We start from the raw sequence: 15,223 nt of genomic DNA on the forward strand, positions 1-15,223 counted from the left end.
GGGAAGATTCAGGAGTAGGAGCAGGGGGAGGGGTGGCTCCCACCATTCCTCCTCAGTGCAGCCCTCCTCACCCTAGTCCCTAACATGGACTGTTGGTTTGAGCCAACAGAATGTAACAACCTGTTAAAAACGTTAGCACCCATCTGCAAATGAAAAAAGAGCTGAAGTGAAAGGGCCAAAATGTAAATGCTCTGACCTCATCACTGCTTCCCAGAAGTAGCTTTGGGCTGGTGTCCAGGGAGTAAACAGCTTGGTTAAATGGGCATGCAGACTCAAAAAGAGCTCAGAACGCTATGCGCCATTGAGATCAATGTGGCTGATGTCATGAAGCCTAGAAATCCCCCCCCACCTGATCTCATTGGTTGTTTTCTCCTTTTGCCTCATTACATTATTGCAGAGACAAATCTATTAATGTGATCGTTCACTCCATCTCGCTCCATTAGCATGCCATGTATAGAATGGCTCCTGTAGCAGAACACATTCTCCTAATCAGGTTATCACTCTTGGGGAAGGACAAATTCTATTTATAATTGCGCTCATCATGGTAGGTATGTCTGTTTTCTTCCAAACAGGTTTTTTTTTTTGGTACAAAGTTTGAGTTCAAATGATTTGGATTTAGGAAGTACTGATCTGTCATATATGACCTTGTTTGTTTGTTTTTAAAATATACCGCCTTGGAATTAATTGTCCAGCATTGACAATCTGACCATGCAGCTGGGTGGAACAAGGGTATTAAACGATGACAGCTCACAATCATCAATCAACATGTTTATTATTGCCAAAAGAATTGGAGAAAGCTGGCTTTGCTGCCAAGATTAGAAGAATGCACTGGAGATTTCAACAGGATGAATGGACTATGGGCAATAATTTATTGAGCAAAGCTTAAATGGTTTGATCAGTAACAATCAATACAATGAAGTCAACAAACAGTCTATGGTACGCAGACTGAAGCATTCATTAATGTAACAGTCTCTGTTATGGAAGGAAATGAGAATTACCTGCGACACTCCTGCTAATTCTAATCCAAGTTTTAGACAAAGCTTTCGGAAAGGTTTATGCATGCTGCCAAGGAACACCGTGCTTCCCTTCCTCCTTCGCACAATGTACAAATGGAAAATTACATGAACACACCTACAGCCAACTAACACTGTAAGTGTTTACATGAGAACAAAGTTTCTTGAAAGCTTATTAGGGCTTCTTTAATCAAAAGGACAGTAATGGAGGAGAAGCTTCCCTTTGTTTGTGTGTTTGATGGACACATTAATAGTCCACCCTTCAATAAAGGGCAACTTGCGTTAATAGATTATAAAAACAAGTTTAAAAATACAACAGAATGAAAGCAGTAACCATTATAGATGCACAAAAGCAGCATGAAATCAATTGGCCGAGATGAAAGCTGATGTAGGCTGAAACCCTATTGACCTCCTTGGGGTTTACTTGTGACAAGGGACGCTGGTGGTCTAAACCACTGAACCTCTTGGGCTTGCCAATCAGAAGGTCGGCAGCTCCAATCCGTGCAATGGAGTGAGCTCCTGTTGCTCTATCCCAGCTCCTGCCAACCTAGCAGTTTGAAAGCATGCTAGTGCAAGTAGATAAATAGGTACCAGTGCGGCAGGAAGGTAAACAGCGTTTCCGTGTGCTCTGGCTTCCGTCATGGTGTCCCGTTGCGCCATAAGCGGTTTAGTCATGCTGGCCACGACACAGAAAGATGTCAGCAGACAAACGCCGGTTCCCTTGGCCTGAAAGCGAACTGAGAGTCGCACCCCATAGTTGCCTTCACTGGACTTAACCGTCCAGGGATCCTTTACCTATTTACCTTTACTTGTGAGTAGACATGTCTAGGATTAGGCTGTTAGAAGCTAAATTAGAGAAAGGCCTGGGAAAATAAAAGTACACTTATAGCACAAGTCCTGCCTTAATGACAGTTAATCATCACTACTGATCTTTCCCTTCAACAGGCCATGCTTAGTTTCACTTGCTTTTTATACTAATGTGGTTTGTCTATCATGTTTAGCCAAGCCATGGCAAATAAGCAGATTCTGGGAGGAGATTCCAGCTGCTTTGCTCCTTTCGGTATTTTTTTATGCTGCTCTGCAGAGAGTTCAGCCAAGGTTTGACTCTCAGCATGTCACCCTAACCTGGGCTCATGGTTTAGCTTTTTCCAGACTAACCATGTGCTGCAACCAAGGTTTGCCCTATGGTTTATAGCTCATGGTTTCTCCAGGATAGGCAAAACAGATAACACATTACACCAAACCATGGCTTATCTTCCTGGTCATAGGAGAACAATGGAGAAAGAGCAAAATGGCTGTAATCTCCTCTCCAGGAGCCCACATGCTCACACATTCATGCTAAGCCATGGTTTGCTTTAGCGTGATGTGCAAAGCAGTCCACTGACCATGATCTAACTAATGTGCCATAGAAACAGTGTATGTGCCCTACAGCATGCCCCCAAGCCAGACACAGGCAAACTTGGCCCTCCAGATGGTTTGGAGTCTACAACTCCCATCATCCCTAGCTAACAGGACCAGTGGTCAGGGATGATGGGAGTTGTAGTCCCAAAACATCTGGAGGGCTGCGTCTGCCTATGCCTGCCCCAAGATGTGGAAGGGGGTCTGAAAACCACTGTTAAAAGCATTCTCTTGCCGTATATCCGTGTTGCATGGTGATCATCTATTGAAAGACAAATAACTTTATCTGTGGAATACCATTGTGCTTGAAGCAGGAAGCCAGGTTTGCACGGCACACGGCTTGCGAAAGTAAAAAATTGGTCCTTGCACCAATTTGTAGGGAACAAGCCAAAGGAATGAAGATACAATAAAAGTAATGTTTCCTAGTCTTCTAATTTGTGATTAAAATGTCCCAGGGCTTCCATAACTTCAACCTGATACTGACAGATGATTTTCCTTATGGCTCCCCTGCTGTTCCACCATAGTTTTCTGACTGTTGCTGAAACAATATTCCAGGTTTTCTGTGTTTTAGGTCTAGCTGGGTAGCCTTTTTATCTGCCATCAGCTCCAACATAGTGCTGCCCGGTGATCTGTTGCTGGACTAAAACTGTTGTGTGCTCTCTTTGCTATTATCTGTCTGCCAAACTCAGCAACTCCTCTATGGCGAGAAGCGTGCTATTCCACAGCCTCACTGCTTCTCTGGGCACAGTGCCTTCTCTGTGGATCCAGGAATTATTAACAGGAGAAATGGAGCAGCTTGCAAGGGGAGGGGACTGAAACTGCTGTTTCTCTGCATGCCTGCATGCTTCCCCATGCTTAACTTGCATATTGGAGGGGTAAGCCCCCCCCCCAAGAACACCCACATGATGAAAATAATCAGTCTGTTCAAATTTGATACTTGCACGGTGCCAGGTAACTAAATGCCACAGATCTTCTTTTCTTCTAACAGTTTCTCATCCAGCTTGGAGCGAGCGATATGCGCAAGCCTGCTTGGATATCAGACGCCTGCTTTCCGCGGAGAAATTATGCCCTGTTGTCATAGAAACAGCAACGAGCGGATCCAAGAATGTGCTATGAATGTTACACAAAGAAGGCATGAACGTTAATGTATTCGCAGGGAAAGTCGCTTCGTCTCTGTCCCGCTTAACAATTGCCTGGGGGAAATCTCTCAAATGCTATCTGGCACCAAATAGTATGGGAAACAGCCCTATTAGAAAAACCAACCAATAAACTCAAATGGACAGACACAGGGACAGATAGAAGAAGGCGCCTTCACCCCGGTGTGGTTCCCCTTGGTCACATACACAGCCCGACAAGACAACGACAAGAATCCGCCAACAGCATACGAATCAATCGGGCTAACCTGATCCAAACGTACACACACACACACCCCACTCACACACAAAAACAAATCTCACTACAGCCAACCGACCACACCTTAGGCCACCCCCAACCTCTCTCACCACCAAGGAAAGACAACATGCGAATAGTAAGAGAACCCACAGAAGTGACGCTGACACAAAACCCCACACATACACTAAGCAGAAGAATAGAAGCATTGCCACCTGACCCCCACCACACTCACCATTCCCTTCTTTTCTTCCTAACCTAACACTGTATTTAACACTAATGTCTCACAAGAAATGAAACCGATCTGTAGAAAATGCAACTTGAAAATCTTATGTGTGTTTCTCTCTCTCTCTCTCTCTCTCTCTCTCTCTCTCTCTCTCTCTCTCTCTCTGTGTGTGTGTGTGTGTGTGTGTGTGTGTGTGTGGAATACAGGACACGCTTCATTTCAAAATGGGCACGTGCAAATTCAACAGATGGTTTCCCGACTGGTATGCCAGACAGTTCACAGGAGAGCTTTTCTGTCGCAAGAATTAGTAGCTGGCCGCCTTAGTCGGTCGGGATGATTGCTTTATGGCTGCAGTTCCAAAGAGCGCCAACGACAGCTAATATTTAGTACCATACTGAGAATTAAACGGGCAGAATAAAGGCAGGAATAAATATGCAAATAAATCGTGATGGCAGCTCTGCATGCATGAATACTTTGGGTGGCGTATGAGTAACTTAACTTGCTGTTTCTGAGCCGCACTTCTTCACAATTCAGAATGTGGCCGTCATTCCTCACATGGGAGGAGAGCAGGGGCCCTGCGTCTAGCTGAGGAGAAAGAGGAAATACTACCCAGAACCAGCCACAGAGTAACTAGTTTCCTCCCTCAGCATGAAAAGGCATGTACAGGCAAGGGGACGGAATGTAATTTGCAAAACAGAAACTTTTTGGTGCAGGAGAGAGCCCTTTTATTCAGCAAGCTAACCTATCCAGGGCTTCACTTGGAAAGAACTGAATAGTCAACCCCAAAGCATATATACCAGGTGCACTGTCCATTTTTAAATGGCACTAAGACTTGAAAAACACCCGCCTGGGCTGCCCTTCTGCTGCCAGGCTGCCTCCCTAGGCAGGGTAGCCATGCTTCCAATTGCAGTGTTAGAAACTGAGAAATGAAAGCTAGGAGACAAATGACACCTTGAACCTAGGTTATGGGCTCAACAACGGAATGTCTAGGCGCACTTTTTAATATAACAAGAATACAAAGCTGCGGCTTCAAATAAATGAATGGAAAATCAGCTATTTCCTTGTAACCAACAGACATTTCTGTATTTTCATTAGGGTATGATCCACAGGCCTGTTTGTTTGTGTAGCGATGTACTAGTGCACATTATAAGGGGGAAATTATTGTCATGTAGCTAAGTGCCGCAGACTAGGCGTGCACTCCTGCCTGCCTATTTGCATGCGTGTTCCTTATCTGTTTGTACCTGTCTGGTGAATGCCCTCTGGCTCTGCATTGTTGCCACTTCCAGTTCTTACATCCCTTTACAGTGCATCATCTGTTTATGGGCTTCCAGGATTCACAAAGTGCTCTGGGGAATATGTGCTCTGTTCCCACATCTATTGCTCTTTCCCTCTTCAGATTAACGACGGAGGATGAGCCTGAACAAAAAAAAAGCACACAGCCCCGAGATGCTGCAAAACGGAGGAGAGGGCGATCCCGCAGTCGAGCTTTGCTGGCAGGAACGCTTCAGACATCGTGTTTCTCCATCGCTGTCTATCCATCAGTGATAATAGCCCCATTTTGTTGTGGGGAAAGGAGGAGTAACACCCTCTGAAGGGGAGAAAAGGATTTTAAATAGTGAAGGTGAAGTTTATGATGGCAGGAGATGCCATCTTCCAAATGGCCATTTGTCCAAATTGGAAGCAGCGCTGGGATGATGCACTTTGAAAGGTTCAATAACATCCAATTTAATTATCTATCTGTCTATTGGCATTTCCTCCAAGGAGCTCAAGGCAGCATACATGGACCCCCCCCCCAAAAAAAATTCTCACAACAACTATCAGAGGTAGGTTAGGCTGAGCATTCATGACTAGTCCCAAGGCAACCCAGTAAGCTTCCTGGCTGAGTGAAGATTTGAACCTGGGTCTCCCCAGTCCTGGTCCAATACTCTAACCACACCACCACACACGGGGTCTCTCATTTCTACAGCTCCTGGCAGCAAACTAGGAAAGGATTCCTTCAGGCTTTCACAAGACTGTTGCAGAAATAGCGCTTTAGATGGGGAAATTGATTCTCAGGAGGGAAATCAGCCTTTGGGGGGGGGGTCTCCTTTCACCACAGCATCATCTCTCAAACTCTCTGCAGTTCATTTCCACGGAGCATTTCAGCCACAGCTGCATTTACGTCTGGCCACATCTATTTGTTGACAACTGGTCAATACATAGGGTTCCTAATAATAGCATCGCTTTCCCCATGCATGTTAGCAATTAGATCTTCAAGAGCTTGGCAAGGCTCCCGGATCTCAAAAGACAAGTCAGGTGGGGAAAGAAGCTCTACGCAACTCTCTGAAAAGCTCTTCTGATTGACTTATCTTCTGGATAACTGCCAAAGGACGCCTTCAAGAGGAGACGAATCCCTTCTTGGTGATATCTGTCTCACATAAACGAAGGGAGATATCATTTTAAACCATTACGTTGTAACACACTTTAAAAACAACAACCTGTAACTGTGAACAAGACAAAGCCCTCAGTGCCATTTGCCCTTTTCTCCACCATTCAGGATGCCAATTATAAGTAGGGTGGTTGTGCTCTATTGACTTTATTGTATTATGTTTTTATACGCTATAACCCACCCTGCAACCTTATATAGAAAGGTGGGCAAGAAATACAACAAATAACAATAGCAATAATAGTAAAGCATCTTGTTGTGGCGTTGTGGCTAACCACAGAGCCTAGGGCTTGCCGGTCAGAAGGTCGGCGATTCGAATTCCCGCAACGGGGTGAGCTCCTGTTGCTCGGTCCCAGCTCCTGCCAACCTAGCAGTTCGAAAGCATGTCAAAGTACAAGGAGATAAATAGTTACCGCTCTGGTGGGAAGGTAAATGGCGTTTCCGTGTGCTGTTCTGGTTTGCCAGAAGCAGCTTAGTCATGCTGGCCAGACAAACGCTGGCTCCCTCAGCCAGCAAAGCGAGATGAGCACCGCAACCCCAGAGTTGTACACAACTGGACTTAACGGTCAGGGGTCACTTTACCTTTACCTTTCCTGTTGTTAGACATGGTCCACTCCAATGGCGTGTGGTCAGTGGACTAGTCCACTAGTCCCCTAAATGTTCTCCTGGCACCTCCTTCCCCAAGCCCAGAAAGCTTCTGCCTGGCTTAGGGAAGGAGGTGTGATGCGCCGACAGGTCCCAGAACCCTCCTGCCACCTTCTCAAAGCCCGGCAGGCTTTAGGAAGGAGGCAGGAAGGCTCCAGTAGCCTGTCAGAGGACTGGTTGTGTAGAAAAGGGGGTTTCTGTTGGTGTAAACGAAGTGCTCTTTCATCCAAAGAAACTAAACTTTATACTGCTGTCCCGGAACTTCTTGTTGCTCAGGAAAGCTAGGAGCAAACACAGGGCATGTAAACACTGCGGGAATTATTCGTTGACTTGTCGTCTCACTGGGCCCTTACCTAATAATAATAATAATAATAATAATAATAATAATAATAATAATTTATTATTTATACCCCGCCCATCTGGCTGAGTCTCCCCAGCCACTCTGGGCGGCTCCCAATCGAATATTAAAACAATACAGCATTAAATATTAAAAGCTTCCCTACAGATTTGTGTTCCACCTTTGTGACTCTAAACCTTCCAACAGACAACGCTGTAACTTCCTCTTCTTGCCTCTTTGGATTTTTTAGCTGGACTGAACAGGTGCCACCTCTTCTGATTTCAGCGGCTACAGTCACCTGTTCCGGCAGCTCCACCAACCGTATGCAGGTGGCGGCCACAGCAAGTGTGTTTCAACTGAGGACCTCCGGATGATGAAGGAGACACCGGACTTGTTGGGACTGCCTGGCATAGTCGGACTAGTAGGGCTTTCAGGATCATATAGAGTTATCTGCCACCATGGCCTTCAGAACATCAGCATTAGCTTCGTTTTTCATAATGTAGTTAACTATTTTCCCCACGGTGTCACCATTATCATTCCGCTCTACCTTTTCACTAAGCTGCTCCTCCCCTTGCTCAGATTCTGTTGTACAGCGATATCCTTTTTTCTTTAGCATATGGCAGATGAAAACCCCCAGGAGTCCCATGAGGAAGAAGACATGAATCAGAAAATATGCAATATATTCTGGGAGCTGCACATTTCTTGACGATCCACTTTCAGGTTTATTTGCAACATCATCTGCGCTATGGCTTGCCAAGGTATGAGGGCTCCCCGGGAGCTGAGCGGTTGCCCGCCTGGGTGGACGTGGCTTGGAAGAAAGCAGCCGGGTAGACGGGCGTCGCGGCCGGTCCTTGAGGAGCCATCCCTGGGCGAAGAGAGGGTCCTGGGACACTTGGACCCAATAAAGAAGGACAGAGTTGCTTCCAGTTGGGAAGTGAAAGCAAGTTTTGATCTGGCTTGATTCTAAAAGGTTGGATTACCCCACTATCAGCTTGCATCATTCTCAAACAACCTGCTGGAGTGGGAGAACATTGAGTGTTCTAGGGATGGGGAAGCGGTCCTTCATCTAGGCCCAAGGAACTACATGACCTCAGTTTCAGGTCAAGAATTACTCCCAGCTTGTCAGCTCTCTGATTTCCCTGTAATATGAGCTTCAAGTTGATTTGGTAAAAGATAGCAGCTAATGATTTATAGTGTGTTTTGATAGCATTACTGATTTGCAGAGAAACTGGAGCAACTAATCCCTGTTCTAATTAGGTTTGCCAGTTTACACCTGAGGGAGAGCTTTGTGGTTCAACACCAGTGAAGCATGGAACGCGATTTTAACTATGACGGGACAAGATACTACATGTACCTACCCCAGCTGAACCAGTTTCACAGTGTCAAGTCTTGAAAACAGGCTTAAATTCTTGTGCTATAGTAGGGTATGGTTGAGATACAGCAAAAGCATAGACTGTCAGTTGCTTTTAAAGAATGCGACAATATACAATCTTGCTTTACTGCACAGGCGGGCAGGCAAGTTAGCAAATGTGACCTGACTGATTTGCGCAGGTGCCAACTCCCTGGGGCCCTGGGTGCCCGAGCACCCACAAAATTCCCCATGAAGGGGCTGGGCACCCACAAATCTTGGTGCCAGGGCCATGCATGCTGCATGGCACCCACAGCCCCGGGCACCCATGGTCGTGGGGCCAAGCTGGCCCTCCTGCTGATCCATAATAGTTGTTCTGGCTCCATTTACAGATCCAGGAAAGCTGTAATCACATTACAGCACCAGGCTACATTCATTTACAGACTTGCTGCTTCTAGGACTAAAAAATAATAATAATACAAAGAGGAATTACAAGCTATCCTTATACAGACAATTTGAATCTGTGTAAAATAAGTATGTATGGAGAAAGTGGATTGAGCCTGCTGGTCTTCTCCTCAGTTTCCACACACATGTTGGTGCATCTGCATAGAGGAGAAAATCACAGGGACAGAGCCTTTGCATATATTTGCAATTCGTACTCATGGAGGCTTTAGCCTATGTGGAAGAAATACCGGTAATCAATGTATGGAGGTCTGAGACCACCGCAATCCTAGTTCTCCTTTCATGCATGAATTGCACATGGATTCCAGTCATCTGCACAAGGCATTTGCCCACATCACCTCCCAAAGTCATGTTCTGAGCCTCCTGCGCAGGGAGGACAAATCCTGATGCTGCTGCTCAAAGGCATGCTGGCCATCATTGGGCCACAGAATTGAGATTCTCCACTGTCCTCCTATGCGGTTCTCCTCTCTGTACCAACACGCCCGATCCCACAGCCTTCACTTCATTCACATACAGTATGCAGGGTTTAAGGGGACTGGGCAAAGCCAATGGTGGTTCAGCTAGGGATGTCTTCAAAGGCATTTCTCATTTCTATAGTCCATATTCAATCCAGGAACCGTTTGGGGTTAATGTGTTGTAATGTGTTGCTTCTCCCCTTATTTCTGGTATCCAAATCCAAGAATCCAAATTCTTGCCAAATCCAGCAAAGTCCCAAGAATGCTCTCAGAACCTTTGAGAACTCACCTTGGGCATCTCAAAGGTGGCAAACAAGTTCCTTGCTTCAGAATATGCCCTAAAAATGCCACTTGCTTCTGGTAAACCAGAGCCTTTTCCCTCGAGACTTTATAGCTTCTCTTTTTTAACTTGGTTTCAACACCTCTAAGTTGGGAGAATTGAAGGACGAGGATCAACACTTCTCTTAGCCCTCCACAAGCTGTAACTGTCAATTTAAAAGGTTCCGCTTCTGTTCTTAACTTAGACCTTCAGAATGCAGGGCTCCTGCAGTCTGGCAACACTCCAGATTCCGACTTAATGCTGATAGGGGTGACTGTAGCAGTTGAAGCCACCCCCTGCGTCTGTCCAAACAATAGGATCCACACTTTCAAGCTTAGGTTCTGGTACAGTGGAATGATTTAATTGTTCATTTTATTCTCCTTTCTTTATTGCTTCTCATGTAGAGAGCGTTAGAATCCCAACTGGCTCTTTCAGTTTTTAAAAAAACAACCTCTCACACCTAGCCTCCAGGTCACTGGCTCTCTGATTGAATCTGCCTGCCATCATGAAATCATGGATCTGCAAAGCTGGAGGGGACCCCTAAAGGTCATCCACTCTAACCTCTTTGCAATGCAGGTGATGTTAATCAAGCATACATAGCAATGTCAATGCTCCTCAACCTGGTGATATCAGTTTGTTAATGTTCATTCCCGCTTCCAATTTCTGGGATAGAGACTTCAAAGTTTGAAATAGTTCAAAAGAGATTACTTGGCATTTTAACCCATTCCTTCTGTTTTGGAATAATTTGAGGTAAGGGACAAACTCACAACGAAATGCAAGCTGAAAAAACTTCTTCACACTTGGGATTTCCTGTAGGTCTTCTACTCTGAACTTCACCACTCTTTCAAAAACTTTCCTTCTTGCTGACTCTTCTATCTAATAACCTCAGATTTTGTCTTCTTACCATCTTGCAACCACCTTCCAGAAACTTTCTTACGATCTTTTGTCCCTTTTGCCACAACACACAAAGACTCAGACCTTCTTCTTTTAACTGTCCCTTCACTAATTCACAGCCTAAATTTCCCCCAACTTTTGAATAGTCCTTGACTATTCATCCTGCGGGTTTTGCCACTGATGACATTTTTTCCCATGCACTCTTGTAACCAAGCTTTGGGTTTTCCACATCACATCCTGCCACAATCTCTTTATGGGAATGGATCCCATGTCCTTTCAAGGTGACCGCTCCATTTCCTTGTGAAGCACTCTAGAAATGGCCAGTCTCATAAATGAAAACTAGGATTCCATTCTTCTTCTCAATCCTAGGTCAACCTTGAAAAGTTCATTTCTTACACCCTAATGTGTAGGCTGTTCTTACTCAAACCTTTCTACCTTCTCCAGACTGAGGCTCTCTCCTGGTCTCTTCTGACCATTTTGAATTGGAGAGCATGGTACCCCTAGATATCAGAGATCTCTGTTACCACAAAGACAAGTTTGGCACAGAAATCACCAGAAACCAGACCACAGAACAGAATCCGATGCAATTGCAGAAACCAGGCACTCTCTTAAAACAGAATTGGGAATTTCAGACGGATACTCACCTTTTCCAGTCGGCACGGCATCCAGTGCTTAACAGCAACTTCGTCCTGAAACCTCTGGGTTCCCTCTGCCTCTATGTCCGAGTCCTTCTGCCAGCTGCCTGAGGTCAATCACAGACCGCTGTGTCTCTCTCTTTTCTCATTTATGGTGCTTATTCAACCTGCCATCTCAGAGTAGTCTCAAAGCGTTTCCAATTGAATCAATAAAATGAGATTTTAAAAAAATCATAGAATTGTAGATTTGAAAAGAACCCCAAGGGGCATCAAGTACAATCTCCTGCAACACGGAAATCCAATTAAAGAATACCTTGCAAATGGCCACCCAACCTCTTTGTACAAAAACCCCTCCAAAGCAGGAGAGTCCACCACCTTCTGAGGGCATCTGAATTGATATCCCATCTTTTTCTCTAAGGAGCTCAAGATGACATACTGTACATAGTTCTCGCCTTCTCATTTAATCCCCACAACCTGGCCCCAGGTCACCCAGTGATCTTCAGAGCTGAGTAAGGAGGTATTTGAACCCTAGTCTCTCCCAGGGCTTCCTCTTCTGAGAAACAGCCCTTCACTTCACTCAGAGAAGCTGCTCACTTCTGCTCCTGATGAGCAGTTGCTGGGGGGGGGGGATGGAAAAACTGCAAGCACTCTATGATGTCACAGTAGGGGGCTTGCAGGCGCTGGGCAACAGAAGTTGGCATGAGTGTTACACAAATCTTAAGGTGCACACATAGCTGACATGCACCCTGGGGGGGGGATCAATCCTTCACCATTCAAAAATTATAACATGTTCCCTGAAAAAAGACACTTTGAGTTCACAGAGCAATTCCGAAGCCATCTCGACTGTCTTGATGACCCCAGGTGTTTACTCTGCAGTGGGAGGAAAAACCTTTCCCAATAGCTCTTTTCACTTACAAAGCCTTCAAAACTTATGAACCTCTCACATAAATAAGGGTAGATCTGTGACAATGGATTCAGGAACTGAGGTACCGGTATCTACCATTTCAAGGGAAGAGCCCAGAGTGGCCAGGAAAGGGCAACCAGCAAGCATTGTCAGGTATCATGACAAGAGACAAGCCAGGAGACAAGACTGCCTCTTTCTGTGTGTATGATGTTTTTTGGGAGGGCAGTGGTTTTCAACTGGTGTGCCGTGGCACCTGGGGTGCCTTGAATGATGGTCAAGGGTAGTGTGAGCAACACAGTCTTTGGGGGGTAGTCTTTGGGGGGTAGTCTTGAGCTACAGGGTGGGCAATTTCAAAAGTCTATATAAGGGCTTGCACACCATTTTTCTGGGTTCCTCCTGACTCCTGCATGTGGTGAGTGAGGACCCTGTTGCAACAGCTGAATAAAGATCAGGCTTACTAGCTGCTTTGCTTCTCAATATTCTCTGCATGGCCTCTGTTATTTTCTCCTACCCATAGGGAACCCACTTAAGGACTCTATATGGGCTCTTGGATACCCCATAAGGGAAAAGGAGCAGGGTTTTTCTATAACATAGGGCTCCACATTTGCACACCACCAAAGGTGGGCCAGTGCTCCTAGAAAGGACCCAAATATGCCTTAACGCCGCTTTCTCCTCCCCCCCCCCACACAAACACTACTTCCCCGTGTGTATTTCCATCTCGGCTGATTGCATACCCTCCAACACTTCTCTTTTGGAAATACGGGCATCCTATATTATTATTATTATTATTATTATTATTATTATTACTACTACTACTACTACTACTCTATTTTTATAGTACTCCGCCCATCTGACTGGGTTGCCCCAGCCACTCTGGGCTGTTTTCAACATATATAGAAACATAATAAAACATTAAACACTGAACAACTTCCCTATCCAGGGCTGCCTTCAGATGTCTTGTAAAGGCTGTATAGTTACTGGTACATCACTCCTTGGCTCAGGGCTCCCATAATTCCATACCCTCCAACATTTCTCTGACGAAAATAGAGAAGTCCTAAGGAAAAGTGGGACATTCTGGGGTCAAATCAGGAACCGAGACGGCTTCTGTAAATCCAGGACTGTACCTGGGAAAGAGGGACACTTGGAGAGTCTACGCCAAAAGAAGAAGCTGTGCAGAGACGGAGGGAGGCTCTGCCAAGTCCTGGGTGTCTCCATCCAGCCGAGGTCCCAAGGCCCAGGTGGCCGAGGATGGAGAACCAGCCTCTCCTGGAAGAAGGCCAGAGAGCCTGGAGGTCCTCCTTGGGAATCAGGGGCTGCCCAAGGCCTGGCTGGACGGAGCCGGCTGAGAGAGGCTCCCTGACCATCAGGACAGTCCTGGGAGCCATATGGGCCTCATCCAGGAGCAAAGCCCCAACTGGGGTGGCCACCTGGCCTTCCAAAGACGGATTGGTTCCCTTTCGGGCACACAAACTCCCCTGCTCCCTTTGGGACGCCTTTGGTCACGTTCTTGAAGTCATGAGAAATAAAATGTAAAAGTTTTTCCCCTCACCCTAACCTGCTTCTCTTGCGCAGCCTACCTGGCTAGGCACCTCGCCAAATGAGTCCGCCCTCCCTAGCTGGCTGATTGACGCTCCAGGCTAGCCAATAGCGCTCATCAGCCAGCAGGCTCTTCTGGGTGGACAGAGCTGCTGCCAATGGCTCCCAGAGAAGCAGTCAGACCTTTCCTGGAGCAGCAGCCTCTGCTTGCAAAGCTCCGTCTCCCTCGGCCTCTCGCTGGGGTCCTAAAGGGTCTCTGGGCTCTTTTCCACCTCTAGAATGGATGGCGGGGAGGCTGCAAAGGAGGCCTTCGGACCTTGAGGGTTCTGTCCTTGAAATGGCCGTCATAAAGGGTGGCATACAAATTTAAGAAATCATTACCACCACTTGCTATTCCCTGGGCATTTTTGTTGTTGTTGTTTAGTCGTTTAGTCGTGTCCGACTCTTCGTGACCCCATGGACCATAGCACGCCAGGCACTCCTGTCTTGCACTGCCTCCCGCAGTTTGGTCAAACTCATGTTCGTAGCTTTGAGAACACTGTCCAACCATCTTGTCCTCTGTCGTCCCCTTCTCCTAGTGCCCTCAATCTTTCCCAACATCAGGGTCTTTTCCAAGGATTCTTCTCTTCTCATGAGGTGGCCAAAGTATTGGAGCCTCAGCTTCACGATCTGTCCTTCCAGTGAGCACTCAGGGCTGATTTCCTTAAGAATGGATAGGTTTGATCTTCTTGCAGTCCATGGGACTCTCAAGAGTCTCCTCCAGCACCATAATTCAAAAGCATCAATTCTTCGGCGATCAGCCTTCTTTATGGTCCAGCTCTCACTTCCATACATCACTACTGGGAAAACCATAGCTTTAACTATACGGACCTTTGTTGGCAAGGTGATGTCTCTGCTTTTTAAGATGCTGTCTAGGTTTGTCATTGCTTTTCTCCCAAGAAGCAGGCGTCTTTTAATTTCGTGACTGCTGTCACCATCTGCAGTGATCAAGGAGCCCAAGAAAGTAAAATCTCTCACTGCCTCCATTTCTTCCCCTTCTATTTGCCAGGAGGTGATGGGACCAGTGGCCATGATCTTGGTTTTTTTGATGTTGAGCTTCAGACCATATTTTGCGCTCTCCTCTTTCACCCTCATTAAAAGGTTCTTTAATTCCTCCTCGCTTTCTGCCATCAAGGTTGTGTCATCTGCATATCTGAGGTTGTTGATATTTCTTCCGGCAATCTTAATTCCGGCTTGG

The 15,223-nt window shown here is 46.1% G+C and overlaps 1 pseudogene; it reads right to left on the reverse strand.

Moving 5' to 3' along the window:
- Window positions 1-2,577: 2,577 nt before the first annotated feature.
- On the reverse strand, window positions 2,578-13,100 carry LOC118092357 (RELT-like protein 1; annotated as a pseudogene).
- Between the last annotated feature and the right edge of the window lie 2,123 nt (window positions 13,101-15,223).

This window comes from Zootoca vivipara, chromosome 12 (genome assembly GCF_963506605.1).
Source record: "Zootoca vivipara chromosome 12, rZooViv1.1, whole genome shotgun sequence".
Classification (NCBI taxonomy): domain Eukaryota; kingdom Metazoa; phylum Chordata; class Lepidosauria; order Squamata; family Lacertidae; genus Zootoca; species Zootoca vivipara.